Here is a 16,250-nt window from a genome sequence, read left to right on the forward strand (position 1 = left end):
ACTATTCATCGTTGGAATTCAGAACACACTCACCAGGGATAGGAACCAAGAAGGGGAATAAATGGTTATACAGCAGTGTTGAAACAATGACCCAGAAGAAAAAAGGCCCAGAGAAGGAAATTGGAATTAAGATGTCAGTGGGAAACCTGATACAAGTTAAATAGCTGTTCTGGAAAGGGAACATATCAACATCTACTTCATTGTTCACCCCAGTGCTCCATTACTCAAGACCCACATTGGAAATCAAAAGGCAAGTGAAACCGCCAAATAATCTGGCACAAAATCAGAGTCGATGCAAAGTATTTAATTGCAAAAAGAATTCAAATAAACCTATAGTAATTTTCTGTTAATTTTTTGCTAGGGTATACAAACTACTTTAATCACCACTCAAAATAGGCACTCCATTCTGTTAAAGTGGTTTAAATGTTCAGTTCATACCTAAGCCCAGGGACAGTTGTGACCAAATCCCATTACCTCTTGGCCAGGAGTTAGCTCCACCTAGCTAAGCCCAACTGGCAGCAGTATTTAGAGAAGTTAGGTGGAAATTGGAGATGATTCTTAAGAAAAAGGACAGGATCCTGACAAAGTCTTCCGGCAGCCTTGGAGATAGATGAGAGGAAAAAGCAAGATGGCATCTCGGAGTTCATCTGAAAAGACAGATACAAATCTGCTGTGTCTGCGCTGTGTAAAAGCATGTAAAAGTAAGACTTTGTTTAACCTCTGTTACATGTTCAATCTGGAATGCCCAAATAAGCAGCTTCTTTACTTTCACCTTATTATGTATCCAGTCTTAAGGACGAGTCCCTGGTGATCAGCAGAAAGATGCCTCATGTTACTTTGAAATGGACCAGTGTAATCTGGAGAGCAATACTAGGCAGCAGTTTACTGGTATTCATTTGGGAAAATGAGGAGGATACCCAACTGGTTAGGGTGTCCTAGAAATTTCATAATGCCATTTAGAAAAATATATTATGACATTTTTCAAAAACCATCCCAGAAACAACACTCTTCAGAGATTTTAGAAGAGGAGCTAGAATTGTTTTCAATGTTTATGAAGGTGCTTAATCGTAGCAATTCATACTTGCAATGTACCTAGTTAGCTTTTAGAGAATTAATCTAAGGACTACGCCAAATTCACAAAGTTTCACTGATTATTTTTTTTAATTATTTTTTAAAGATGTGCCTAAGAACATAACTTTCACCAGAGCCCCTGATAAACAGTTATATGCAAGATTCACTTCAGTTGCAGAGGGATCAAGCTGCTGCTCTGCCCCAGAAGTGTTCTCAGGATCAGGTCCTGAGGCCAGTATACTTCCTACCATACACAGACATTATAAACAACGATAACAAGAGAAATACTTTAGATCAAAATGTAGGGGGTGGGGGAAACAAGAAAAGACTCTCTTTCTATTTGTAACTGAAGCTCCTCAGAGGAAGAGCAACCAGTCTGCTGATAAGCAGCAAGTTTCCAGAAGTAAAGTGATACACAGACTAAGTGCTTTGAGCCATTTTTTGATCTGCAAGACAGACAAACCTCTCTGCATTCAACACTAACCACAGGTGCCTATTTCCCTAGCAACAGCTTGCAGACCATTTTCATTTTGACTGAAGAACATTTAACCAGTTACATTATGAGCACTGCACCTTGCTGCTATAACTGCAGTTGCTTTTCGCACCTACCAATTTGTTATTTGCGTAGTATTGAGCTGGTGGATCAATGTGGCACCTGCAGCAGATATGCTTTACTCTGTTTTTTTTAAAAAAGTATCTAAACTTTATCAAGCTAAAACTGATCAGAGGTGAAAAAAAAACCCTACAGAATTAAAAAAAGGGTAAAAAAGGGTCTTCCTTTTTCTCCTTAGTAATACACCTGTCTATTACTATTTTCAAGACTTCATTTGGTTTAGGTTTGGAGTATCAGAGCACAGAGAGGAGGACATGACGATAGTTCTTGATTAATTTTAGGGAGACTTCATTAGCTTCAATAAACAACAGATTTCACATAACAGGAACTCCAGAACAGAAAGATGGATTATTTTTTTATTATGAAATCCCATATTTATTATACTTCACCAAATGTAACACTTGTTTAGAGCAAAGACTTGAACAATTGTTTGATTCTTCCCAGTTTTATTCAAGACATCTGTTCACTGATCATTCACCAGCATATTAAATAAACTGTGGAAATCCAGATTTCACTGTGGTTATGGAAATTATACAGAAGTTAACAAAACGTCGGTTTTGTTTGACTCCCTTTTTCAAACGAGCGGCCCCCTTCACTTTTTTCTTTTGATGCAGATACGAGATATACTTTGTATTCTGACCAGTAGCTTCATTTTTTAAACATACGTAGAAATTATTAATAACAGCTTTGACTACTATTTTCAAAAGTGTTCATTCACATTATCTTTACTCAGACTTTCCAACTCAGTGGAAACCTTCAGAAACCTCTGAGAAGAAACACCGCAGTGCACCAAGGGTTTCTGGTTATCTACTTAGTTTATTTATTAACTTAAAAGTATAAAGTTGCCATGAGTCTCAAGAGTTTACCCTGCCAGCAGGCATAACAGCAACACTAATACTGCTAGAGCCCTAACTTGAATGCTCATCCTGAATATCCACAGTTGTAGAAATATCTTAATGTAGTTCAAATTAATCAAATTTACACTGAGAAGTGAAATATTTTACAGGAAAACTCTTGTACCATTTTTTAACAACTTCACTAATAAATACTCTGAACTGAAATACTGACATTCATTTGAAGTCTTTTTGGGTAAAACATAGTGGCATAACATGTATCCAGTACAGGTTTGGAAGTATTTTATATCATATGTGTAAAAACCACATTTCATTACAATAATTTTAACTGAACAAAAGTATTTTAAAACAAAAATGTGATTTGTATTATTAAAATATCGTGCTGTACTTCAACTATATATTAACAGGCAGATCCCTCAGACGATGTTTTATAACACTGTTGAAGTTATTTCCCCCTCAGCTACATATAGTCTATATTTAAGAACTCTCAATAATTTTCAGAAATGCTTAAAATATATTTCATATTACTTTTTTTTTAATAAACAATCATTTATAAATCAAACTAAAACTATTACAAATAATAAGATGCTTCTTTCTACTTTACTTACTGCCTGGCTAACACTTACAGATCTTTTAAAAATCACTTGCATGTTATCCTAAATAATAGTATAAGGAAACATAAATTGCACTGATGCTTAGCTTAAAGTTTACTTTATTCAGAAAGGTCCAAGACAGTTTATTGTAGAAACAATCTAAATGCTCAGGAACAAAAAAGAAAGTCAGAACAAAGCAAACAATATTAGATAAAACCAGCACTACTTCCTCTCCCATACTACCTTCAAAATTACATTTAAAACCACACAAAGAGTTGAGAGTGTATCGATTTCTCCCACAAAAGGGATTTTTAAAATCCTAAACTACAATATGAAGGAGCGTGCTGACTGTACATGTTACAACTTACTGAACAGCCTTCAGTTCCCTTCTTCATTTTACCTCTTCTTGCATATGAACTTGGCTACCGCTGTCTTATAAACCCACATGAAATGAGATCCTCCTCAGCATACACCTAGAAAACTGGATTTCTACACAAAGACTGGTTTCTGGTCTGTTTGGAGTAATATTTAATTAATGCAGGAACTACTTCCTGAATGCGGGAAGTTTGAAGCAAGAACACACACGTACTGCTAAGAAGGTCTCCCAACAGTTTCTGGTACAATCTTTCTTGCTCTCATAGGTCTAAAGGTTATGTAGCACTGCTGGAGTGGTTTCCAGTTTCAGTAACCAGGGTTTTTCTACCTGGTAGAAGTAGTTAATTAGGATCTTAGGAAACAGTTGTTCATATTTAAACTGTTTCACATCTAAAATTGCAACTTTTAAAAATAAGCAAATGCAACAACAGAAACATCATTACTACAAGGCTGTTTCAAAGAATACTTGGTTTCCCCTCTTGCCGCTGCAGCTCTCCAGCTTCAGTGGAAGCTATTTGGCAAAACTCTCTTTCTCTTAACACATTCACACTACTATCTAGTTTACACGTGCACTTTGACAGGGTTGATAGCAGTAGGGATTTACACCAAAACTAGCCTGAGTGAAGAGCACTATAGAGTTGAAACCCTATAGGATCAACCAAAAGAGAGAGAAAATGTGCCAAACTAATAATGCAACAGTGGACTTCAACTATTCACCTATAAACAGATCAAATGGCATTATGAGATAAAAAATTAAGTGACAGAAATTCAGAAATTACAATCTAGGAATTAACCATTCAAAACTGAGGAAAAGCAATATCCTTTAATGAAAATGTAATTAAACTATACAACATCCATAAAATACCTGAGTTTATCTTTTGATGTTGAGGGAGGAAATAAGAAGTTTTTGTGAACACTATACCCCAACAAAATACAAACTAATAATGGACTTAAGCCATAGCCCCAAGATCTGATCTTCTGGTAGTTTCCTAAAAGATAACCCATGATTCAAAGATTCACATTCTACACAGAAACACAAGGAGAAAGCAAGAAGTTACAAGTAAGGAAAGTGCTCAGCCAACACCCATGCTACGAAGCACCTTGGGAGCAGATCTGGGAAGAGAACCCAAGCTTGATAGTTCACTGGCCAAATCTTACCTGGTAGATCAAGGAGCTACTGTAGAAGCAAACCCCACCCATTTAACTATTCTCACAGCCATTTCCCCACATTTCAAAATTCTGATTACTTTTAACTTTCACTGAAGTTGTTTGGCACAGTTTAAGAGCAGGCCTGAGATCCAAATATTGCCAAAAACCCAAGAACGTTATTTCAATAACCACATCCTGTGGTTAAAGCATTATAAATTCCAGAGTTATTTTTCTCGACTGTAATCCCGTCTTTCCATCCGGTGCACATACAAATTCTCAAAACCTTCTGAAGCCTTTAGCCCTTGTGTGAGAAGGACGACCACTATGGTTAAAGTAAAGAACTCAAGAACCATTTTCTAGCCTTTGGCTCTCCCACAGATTTCCTGCTGGCTGGCTGGCTCTGAGTGTTTGGTATCCCTTTTTTCTCTCCCAATGGAACTGACCTAATACCATCATCCACCCACAAAAGCTGCCAGCAAAATAAATCAATATTCACAAGACATTTTAGAAATACAGTAGTCCCAAGTTCATAAGACAAATATTTTTGGACTATAACAATGCATTACAGTAAACATCTTCATTGGCACTGAAATCTTTTGCCGGACTTTAATATCATACTTGCAGAAATTGATATAAACCCTGGAGGAGAACGTTTGCTCAGCTGTGGCAGGAACCACAATGCTGGGCTTTAAATATCACATAAAATAATAATTAAGTTATTGTCTAATATTATTATATTAAGAAAATAAATATATAATTAAATAAGAATGCATGATGTTAAGGATAGCAGAATGTCAGTTCAACTCCCACTGACAGACACGGCAGTTACAAAAACAACACAGCATATCAGTGCTGTAAATTCAGTTACAGAAGGGGGGGGGGGGGGTAATCTTTCATTTAACATCAGGTTTTTCAGTAGCAAATTAAATCAGTATATCTGAGCAATGGCAAGACAGAACAGTGGATGAAATCATGAAGTTCCTTTCATTCCGTTCATACAGTTGTAACATGACCACTACTTTTTTACATATGGTTCAAGCTGACACATGCATCATTACCATCACTTCCTTATTTCTAAAGTACAACTCACTGCTTAAGCAAAGAAACCCTAATATAACAGGGGAAGGGCCTACAAGTGAAGTGAGAAGTATCACTACCAGGGATGTATTCAAATACAAATATCTACTACAGCAAGTGCATCTTTATTCATAAATCACCACCCTCCCTGCACACAGAGTTTAAATTAGTTTAATGAACAGAAATCTAGAGAGGAAACTTTTGCTGCTTGTTTTAAAGAGTGAAACCCACAAGTATTGGCTACAGCTCTGCAACAGGGGAATCTCCAGCAATATTTGCTTGAGTTTCTCCTCCTCTTCCCCTCTTCCTCCCCACCACTCACTCCTATCTTGTCACCACACCACACCATTCTTTCGTTATGTGCATGTCGCTATTTCTAGGCCCACATGCAGGCAGATAAGCTCAAAAATAACCATTTGTGTCTCCCAGCTTTCGTTCCTTTTTGCCTAGGAGGCAGACAGAGTCAGTGATTGTGGCCAGCGTAGCTTTGTGGCAGCACGGCCAGCACAGCTGAGAGTGGCCGGCTGTGGAACAGAGGCAGAAGAAGGAGGTGACAGCAAGAAGGTCCTCCTTAACCTGAAAATGCTGCTGCAGCCATCAGAGGAAGGAACTGTACTCCCACAAGTGCCCTGAGACAAGGGACAGCCCGGAAAGATGCCAGGCAAGAGCTAGCACCAGAAAAGATCAACTTCTCAGGGGAAAACAGATCTCTCAATGCCTTTGCTAAACAAGTAGTCACGGTGGTCTGTAATTCTCTATTTTAACACCTCACAAAACCTATTAACAGTTTAGTTACAACCAGTCCATATTCTCTGGGAAATATTTAAGAATTTAAAGAAAAGGGACTGATAAATATATGCAAGCAGGAAAGGCTCACCCCAGTCAGACTGGCTCACCCCATCTCTGAAAACTGGAGCTGTGAATGAGGACATCCAAGATGCTTTCCCTGACTAGGGAGAAGAATCATAATTGCATCATTTTTCTAGATGAACAGTGTCAACAATTTAGGCTCTGAGTCAGTACTGAGCCAGTCAATGCCCTGTGGCGGTCCCTGGGGCATTGTGCTATTAGAAGTGATGACTTTCACAACAGGCTGCCGAGCAGGATCCAAGCCGACTTACGTTTATTAAAAGAGAGAGAGAGAGAGAGAGAGAGAGAGAGAGAGAGAACTGCTACTTTATTCTTCAGTAAGAGCAAGAACATACTACCAGTACTTCGGGCAACTGCCAGCAGCCAAATTACTGTTAGTGTCCAGAACGCTCTCCACTTTTGTCTGGGGGCCTCCAAGATGAGTAAATAAAACTGCATGTACTCTTATTTCTATCAATTTTGCAGAAAGAAAAAAAAAAAACAAAAAAAACCAGAAAAAAAGGTCTCACTTGCTACAATCACCCTACAAACACTATTCACATCTTTTGACTGCTAGGTTTATGCTTCCACCACTAAATCACGCTTGACAGCTGTTGCCTAAAAAAGCAGTAATTTCATGTGGCAGAAAAAAAAAAAGCATTCTTCCAACTTACAACTGTTGCATAGCAAAATGTGCACCAAAAGTATCTGTATTCAAGTGCAGGAAATGGGGCAGCATTAATCAAAGGATTTTCAAGATAAAAAGAACTATTTAAAAAGCTTAGCTCACTCTTTTAGTCAAAAGGGAGTTAAGCACACAAACTTAAAAAATATCAATCATTTTATGACCATTTTGCAGTTCATAGTACGTGTCATATATCTTACACACCTCTCTGAGGCAAATCAAAAAAACAAGTATTTTTGCATTTGTTTACCAGTCTAGAAAGAGGCAATTCTTCCCAATGAGAAAGAAAAGCCACATTTACATGTTTATAGTGTTTCTGAAGTAACATACTCCCCAAATATTTACAAATCAAAAAAACCACTAACACTTCTCTCAGACGTTTCTGTTGGTTTTAAATTAAGTCATTTAACTGACTTTCACAAAGTTTCACTATGAAATACCATGATGCTTGAAAAAGAAAGTATCTAAAAGTTAAAAATTTAACAAATGAAGCAGAAGCCACTGACATACAATATAATGCACACTATGACAAATCTGGTCTTTATCACTAAGTCAGCCCACTACATCCAGGAGCTAACAGCCAAATGTTTCAGGGTAAGGAAAAACATAAGCCATATGCAACCCTTCAGTGACCTAAACAATGCATAAAGCAGGCACATCTACATTTTTAGCTACTCTACGTATTACACACAGAGATAAAAATGCTGTAACATTTATTTAAATCATAAAACATTGGTTTACACCCAGACTTTTACTACTTTATCACCATGTTAAGCCTAGGCATACAGACACTACAAGAAGTCAGAAATGAGGAAGGGAAAGGACAAAACATAAGTGAAAATGTCTGGTATGTATTTTTGTTAAAAAATTCTACTCCACTCCTTAAAATGACTGTAAGCAGTTACTGTTTGATGATATATGTATTCAGGCACATTAATGTTGGACTATACCAATAATTTAATCACTGTCTCTTTTTTAAGTATACATATAAGCATATACAAGCATGAAAAAGAGATGAGAAAATAAAAGCAGTCAAAACTTAAGTTTCAAAACATTATAGTTGCTCCACAGTGTTTTTACAAAAAGACACAACTGCTTGAATATGTTCAGTGACAAGCATAGAAATAGACTACCTTTCACACAGACTCTCAGCTTTCGATGCAATTTAAAACAAAGGGGTGTGCGTGAGACATAACAGATTTGCAAGAAAGGTACTAACAGTTCAAGGGATGTTCAAAAAAAAAAAAAATCAGTGGGGTAAAAGAAAAAAGTGTCCCTTCAGGAAACAAGTTGTACCCTGTTAGTAGCAGAGATCAAGCACAAATTAAGAAAGCATTAAGAAAAAAATTTTATGTTTAGACAGTAGCTAGGAACAATGAACAAAGAAACTAACATTCACTGAACTCTCCACCCAAAACACTGATTTATGAAATCCTGAATTCTTAGAGAGGATGATGCACAAAAGAAGTAAAATAAAGTAAAATCAAAGCTGCAAATCAAGTACCCCAAGTACAAGAGATATTTTACGTGTACTATGAATACTACATGTCTGTTTTATCGATGTCACGGCTGGAAATAAATCTGTACCGTGAACATAAAGCAAGGATTCAAGTCACCTGCAATAAACAAAGTTTACATAAAATTATATTCATGACAGAAAACATAACAATACATCAAAATTTTTAAGTGTTGTTTGATTATAAGTTTCCCCTAAATTTTTGTCCCTTGGCTGAGATGAAGCCTCGAAGCTAGCATAAAAATGTGTTTAGAAACCTATCTTTTAAACAAAAAGCGATAAAAGTCGTAACTGTGAGAAAAAAACCGCTGAATTAAGTACCACTACATATGTGTGTAACTCTAATGTTTCTTCCTGCAGTTTATATTGTGAAGGCAGATTGCAACACTGGGGTGGGGCCCTCTCCACTCCTGAGGAACTCTTGATCACAGCCGTGCACCATCTCCCCAGAGCCAATACAGACCAGACCAGAGGTCTGATCCTCCCAGCTTACAGACAGGGAGCAGCACTTGGCCTGATGACTGCTCCTCCTCCAATCACTTCAGCGACTTTCCCAGTATGCCCTTCTTTTATGACCCTACAGAAAAGATCAAGAGGAGTTCAGCCTAAGGAATAGGGACGATTCAGTGAATGACGCATCAAGGAACTCAGATGGCACGGTAAATCCAGGTCAAGAAATTGCAAATAAGAAAAGGTATGTTCTCATTCTGGCAGAAGTCAAACAAAAGAAAAGCCAGGAAGCTCATCAATAAAACCAGACACTTGTGTCAGTACTCCTACTTTGGGAAGGCTGTACCAATAGTTCTTGTTCAGAAATTAGTCTCTTGCACAAACAAGCTAAAGTACAAAACTAAGGTAACTGCACCGATACAAAACCATATGGCATATTCCAGAAGCATAGCATATAATCTTAGCCATATATTCCTTCATTTAGTGTGCTTGAAATCTAAAATTAATATTTCACTATAGGGAAATATATGTAAAAAATGTAAGTCATAGGCCCAAGGAAAGGGCTTAAAAGTTTGCTGAGTTCTCCATTAAGACAGGAAGGAAGTTAGAAGAATGATTTAGCCCGCTGGCTCACAAGGTTAGAGCTTTATCAGTATATTAATGACAGCAGACATTTTTAGCGGACAAACACAAAATTGTGTTTTAAATAAAGCTTTCAGCACTTGACTGCAGTGAAAAACTCAACTTAGGCCAAAAATAGATCAACATTCATAAGGCAAGTGAAAGATGAGCCTTACAGTTTTGAAATGCCTTTTTTTTTTTTTTTTTTTTTTAAGCAATTCATAACCAAAAGCTATGTTTGGTAACATTGCAAGGAGGGTGCTCCCCCCCAGGTTACCACCTTGTAAAAAAAAAAAAAAAAAAAAAAAAAAAAAAGGCTTTTTTTTAAACAGAGGAAGGGCAGGTGAGTAAACATAATGGTTGCCTACCTTTTCATCCTGTTAGCTGTATATCAACAAAGAAAAGAATTAATAATAATGAATGGTTTATGGGAATACAGGCAAACACCCCAAGAAGCTTAGAACTACACAAAGCTACCTCTTGGGATCATTCTGACACAGGTATTATTTCCAATCCAAAGGCATAAAATGCAGTTTGTGTTCTACAAACTGTCTGTCCAAAATATCAAATTATTCAGATTTTAAAGATTATTTTTTTTATTAAAGGCTACCATGTTAAAGAAAATTAACTACCTAGTTACACAAATAAACTATTAGTAGGTTGATTAAAACATGAGGATTAATAGCATGTAAAATCTCCCATAGTAACTGCCAACATACAAACTCATAGTCTCCTGTAAAGGAAAATAGAATAACCTGTCTCACATTTTACCTTATGGAGGATAACATTACACACAGGTAGTGACTAAGGCATTTTAGCTTGCTCCCTCACAATGCTTTGTGCAGTCATCCTCTTAGGTTAGAATGCAGACCTGTCTGATGATTGTCTGAAAGCCAAAGTGGCCATAATTACGGAGTTGCTCCCCTGATGTAAGAATATATGTTTATGTTACAAGATACACACACAGCCTGACTGCATACACTTCTGGAGTGGGTGAGGAAACAATGCTATGATAAGCAGCTCTGCTCTGTAATCACATATTCCTCATAACTATCACAGGAACCTACATACATATTCTGAAGTTCAGCTGGACAGTATTAATGCTCTTTAAATGTAACTTTTTTTGCTCAAGAAGGGGAACACAGTTAGGAAGGGCTGGTTGTATGGCATTGCACAGAGGGAGGAGTGGCGCTCAGCCTCCACTGCTGAACAAGACATCATTAAAGACCATCCACAATTACCTGGGCCGTTCCCTAGCAGAACAGATGGTTAGTGCCTATAAAAACCAGTTTTTCAGGTCTGAACTCAAACTGTGTGGTAACCGTGCAACAGACCACCCAAGGGTTTGTGACTGACCAGAGGGTCACACAGCAGCAGAGGGAACAGCAAGAGAATCGAAGTCTGCTTGAATCCTTCTCACAGAGTAAAGAAAAGCCTGCACTGGGGGCATCAAGTACTGAAACAGGGACATAGGAAGCCTGGAGAGCATCGACTAAATCCAGAAGAACACTGCAAAGAGGGGAGATTCAGGGAACAGCATGCAGTTTAGTTTGTTTCGCACTGACCAGCAACCTCCAGCATCACTTGGAAAAGTGCTTTAAAAATTCCCCCACAACTAGCTATGCATCTTTGTGACTGTCAGCTACCTCATGCCTCTAAGAGTTAAGTGTTCCTAGCAGGTGGACTCCAGATAAGTTTACTTCAAACAGATGCAGAGAGTCAGCAGTGATTTTAAGGTCCAGGGCAGTTGTTCCCAACGTCCAGGCTCAGTGAGCAAGCCCAGAGAGGCAGCATCCAGAAGCCCAAGGTGCTTAAAACCCTCCCATATGGGGTGCACACAAATACAGCTATCTGATGTCTTGCAGAGAAAGCACAAATCAGGGTGGTAACACCACTAACTAGCAACTAACAAGAACAGAACTTACCAAAATTCAACCACAACACTGAAAAGAGGGACAGAGTAGTTCCCCACTCAGAGTCTGCATGCTTCCCCTGCCCACTGCTAGCCCACTGCTCTGAGAGCAGGGTTCAGGTCAGAGCAACTAAAAAATATTTCTGGACAATTTGATCACCAATGCATTAGGTAGGTGCATGCAAAAGTGCTTTTAAATCACACCAGGTTTCCAGAAGACATAGGCTGCCTTCCCTCTTTTGTTATCTTCCAGAGCCCCCATCTCAGCATTATCATTAACCTAGACTGACTCTGGGTTGTAGCAAGTTTTACCCAGGTCCACTATAGTATTATTATACAATATAATTAGGTCTCCTCTGCCAGCAACCTACAGTTATCCCATTTCTGTGAGGGCAGTGCCACAGTTAAAGAAATCCTTCCTCCTCCCCACCCCCCCTTACTCTTTTCCCCTCACGAAAGTCCCTCTGTTTCTAGTGAGAATGTTTTTATAGCATGCAAGAACTGCAACACATCACCCTCTTTCCAACTACTCCAACTAAACACTATGTTATATTCAGCATGCTGAAAGCTATGTTGAATACACTGCACTGAAGAAGTGTTACCTCACCCCTTGCCTTGGTTTAAATAAGAAAGCAAATTAACTGATTCACAGCTTTCGCATACTTTTTACAGCGAACACTCCTCAGACTTACCAGTAAGTAATCAGTTTAGTTGTTTGGGGTTTTTTTTTGGCAAGTGCTTCTTGAAACATTGGTTATCCATTTGTAAATGCACAAGCCCAAAGAATGACGCCTGGGATAATGATACACTGAACATGATGAGAAGCCATCCAGAAAGATAGAAAGAAACAAGCACAGCATCTTTTAGATTCTGTAGCCTCCAGAAATTACACTTTAGTTAGTTTTCTTTATTTATACATACACATGTATATATATCTTTATATATACATCTCTTTATATATACATAATTTTATCAGCAGCAGAGACAACTCCAAGAAAAGCCTAACCATCACTGATTAAGGATCTATATTTCAATGCAATTCAAAATAAGTGCAGCAGAATGAATTTCTAAATACAATAGCCTGCATAAATGTAGGACAAATTAATTCAACATGTAAAACAAGTGCTTAATGCTACTCTAGTAAACCAGTTTAGCTACAACTACATCCAAATGCCCTACGTAAACATGCTTGATAAACAGGTATGGAACACACAGCCAATATAAGTAAAAACAGCTCTTAATTCTTGCCTGAATTTGCTGAGAAACTTGAAAAACAAAGTTTCCCCCTTTATTCTTCCAATATATTATTCATGAGTTGCAATTTAATCTTCTTTATCTAGCAACATTGTGAATTTATTGGTCTGTACCTGACTAGAAGTAATTAACACCCACATGCAGCTCTGCTCACACTGAAAACCTGTGTCACTAAATCACGTTCTAAATCACTACAGCTCTGCAAGTGAGCCCTGAATATGCAAGTAATCAACACATCAGATTGCTGGGTAAAATAAAACCACCTGTGTGGAATTTTGCCTATTGTGGCACTGTGAGAACTGCATCAAATTGTTTTTTACAAAGTAACTATAGTGGGGTTTTTTTCCTATTTCTTTGAAAGCTAAACATGGTGTTTATACTATTATCAAACTAAATTCTCACTTTCTCAGAGCAACTCGTAGCTTTGACTACCTTCCAACAGCTGTAAATTATGTATTATTATGTTACACGCAATAACGCTGCACTTTCTTTACCAAATCACAGTATATGCCAACAAAACTGTTGCTATAGCACTGCAAGGCATCTTCTGCCTTATTTTGAAAGTGCAGCATCCTGAGGAAAAAGGTAGTGGGGGGCTTGTAACTGTTATTGTATTACCATCAGCAGACTAAAGAGAAAAAGTAAAAACTACTAAACCAAAAACAGGATACTCCTCAGGAATTTGTAAAAAACTATAGGTGGTTTTTTAAAAGTACTTCAGTGAAATATTTTCACATTCATTTCCTGCTGTACAAGTAAAGCAGAGGAGCAGAGAGCTCTTTTCTTATGAAGTACTGAAACTGGGCTAACAATTCAGTTGGCAATACCTCAAATCAAAACTCAGTCCAGGTCACTTTTCCAGCATGTCTGCAGAAGTATAACTTACTACTTGGATAACTAGGAGAAGAGTTTTACAGTACAAGCTCTGTCGAAGAGGAGGGAACCACCTCCGCCTGTCTCTCCAGAAGTTCAACAATATGTTCTTGCACTTCCTCTAGCCTGGCTGTTCTGTTCCTACAGAGAGAGGAAAAAATAAATAAAATAAAAAAAAAAAAAATCACACTTAAAAAATGCTTATCCTATTAAAAAAATAGCTTTTTGCCCATTTAGTTCCATGAATCAGCTCACCAGCAGGTCAGATGAGCACCAGTGCTGACTTCAGGGAGGGGTGGGAGCACAGGGGCAGGAAACAAACAGCACTGCCCACTTTTAGTGACAGCTGCTTGTTGAGCCAGCTTAGCTACACCATAAAAATCACACCCTTCATTGCATTTACTCCTGCATTTATATTCAAAGTCATGTAAGAATATTTCTAGAAAAATAATCTTTTACACAGCTGTCATTAGTCATTTTTACATAACCAGTGAGCAGAAAGGAATTTAAAGTTCCCAGGACATTCCCAAAAGAAGCTGTGCCCTCCTGTACATACATATACAAGCCCTTGCTGAAAAAAAAAAAAAAAAACCCCAACAAATTGTTAAATTCATTAATTGCATGGACACTTCACAACAGAGCAAAATTGTGCCAAAAAACCCAAACCTCAGTCAGCTCATAAGATTGTGAAGTGACTGGCGGATTATGTCAATTCTAGGGGAAGAAAAAAGATTTGGGGGCTTAGAAGTCCACTGCCAGAGGGTTCACACCAGTGGAGAGACCTTCCAGGCTCTTCTCACGCCCAGCCAGGCTCCATCAAAGCTCCAGCCATACAGCTGTCTGGACAGTCAAACCAAGGGGGGACATTTTCCCCACCTGCCTGGTGCTGACCATTGCCAAGTGCGGAGACAGGGTGCACCTCAGGATCATACTTTTAGCCTACAAGATGCGCCTGCTTGTTTCCCCCCAGCTCCCGAGCAGAATTGCAGATGCTCCTCAGACCCAACATGAGGGAAAAGGCTCGCACACCCTGCAATGCCTACCGTCCCTTCTGATGGCAGACTGAAATAAATCAGGGCAATAACCTACCAGTTATAAATCTACAAAAGTATTCTTTGTCTCTATTTTTCTCTTTGTCTTCTCATAAGCTGCACAGGGCCTACATACACTAGTACACATATTACACGTAGAATAAGCAGGACAGTAAGAACTTGCATGATTAAAGTATCAGAACTGATTCATTGGCTTTATTCGTGACAAGAATTTTTAAAGCATTTTCACCTCAAAATCCAGTTCCTGATTAAAGTGTTAGTAATAACTACATATATTTCTCATGTCTTCTGTCATTTATTTTAGTTTATTCCAATAAATGTGTATCTCACAAATATAAAAATGTTTGTTTCCTTGCTGTTGAAATGACAGCCACCTTCATGGCAGCAGGCTGAAACCAGCAGCAAAGGAGGAGCAGAAGATCAGTCAGAAAGTGTCAGGAAGTGAGAAAGTTTTGATAGCCGTGCCCCAGCTTCCTTTCAAATGAGGAAATTGAAACCGAAATTCTGTTCCACTACTGGAATTTATTTTTTTGATTTAGCCCTACAGAAGCTCAGTAGCAATAACAGAGAAAAAGATGTAGACACAAAGAAAAACCAGTACAAAGTTCATCCTCTCTCAGCTTGACCTGATCTGTTTTTTATTCCACAGCCTAAAGTGTGAGTTTGTTTCAGCAAGCGGGTCCTGCCTGAAATACCGTAACAGATGGACTCAAGTTGACACGAGCCAGGTGCTAAGAATATCTGGCATTTAAATGAGCAGAGGTTTGTTGCCCATTTCCATTAATTGCAGCTGACTTTGAATAAACCTCAGTGAGCTCAGGCTGCTTGAATCCACCTTTGATGGCTCCTTCCCAGCTGCACTCATTACCCAGCCCTTCCATGTGCTTTGTCATTCTATTGGCACCCTTGATTCCTCACCATTGTGGTTACTTGGATGGAAAACGGTATCTGGGTAAGAATTAGTCACTGCTAGATGGTTTAATCATCAACTAGTTCTTTAAAAGAAGCCCCTAGTATGAACGTATTATATTTTATATAAATAAATAAAGCAGAAAACAATGTCACAGATTGGACATTAAATAAATAACGACTAAAACCCAAGCTATAGACAAATGAAGGGCACCTTTCTGAAATATTTTATTCAACTCGTTGAAGTGCTAACTAATCACTATTAGTCATAACAAAACTTCATAGAGTGAAAAGTAACAAATTAAAAACAAAGTTACAGTCACATGTAAACTAGTTCTACATTTATCTACCTATAAAACACTTACTATATTGTCTCCTTCCTTGAAATAAAGCATGC

The 16,250-nt window shown here is 38.1% G+C and overlaps 1 protein-coding gene across 6 annotated transcripts in view; it reads right to left on the bottom strand.

Annotated features, from left to right (window-relative positions):
• The window catches only part of ADCY7 (adenylate cyclase 7), a 68,372-nt gene that overhangs the window by 47,546 nt on the left and 4,576 nt on the right, over nucleotides 1–16,250 (bottom strand). For 2 of the 6 annotated variants that reach the window (XM_049806724.1, XM_049806717.1), the window contains exon 2: nucleotides 13,847–14,033. The exons of 1 other annotated variant lie outside the window; for it this stretch is intronic. The gene's annotated coding sequence lies outside the window, so the exon portion shown is untranslated. Of the gene's footprint in view, nucleotides 1–12,457; nucleotides 12,574–13,846; nucleotides 14,034–16,250 lie in introns of all 6 variants that reach the window. 3 more of the 6 variants (XM_049806720.1, XM_049806718.1, XM_049806721.1) reach the window with 3 other exon arrangements.

This window comes from Accipiter gentilis, chromosome 7 (genome assembly GCF_929443795.1).
Source record: "Accipiter gentilis chromosome 7, bAccGen1.1, whole genome shotgun sequence".
NCBI classification, from domain to species: domain Eukaryota; kingdom Metazoa; phylum Chordata; class Aves; order Accipitriformes; family Accipitridae; genus Astur; species Astur gentilis.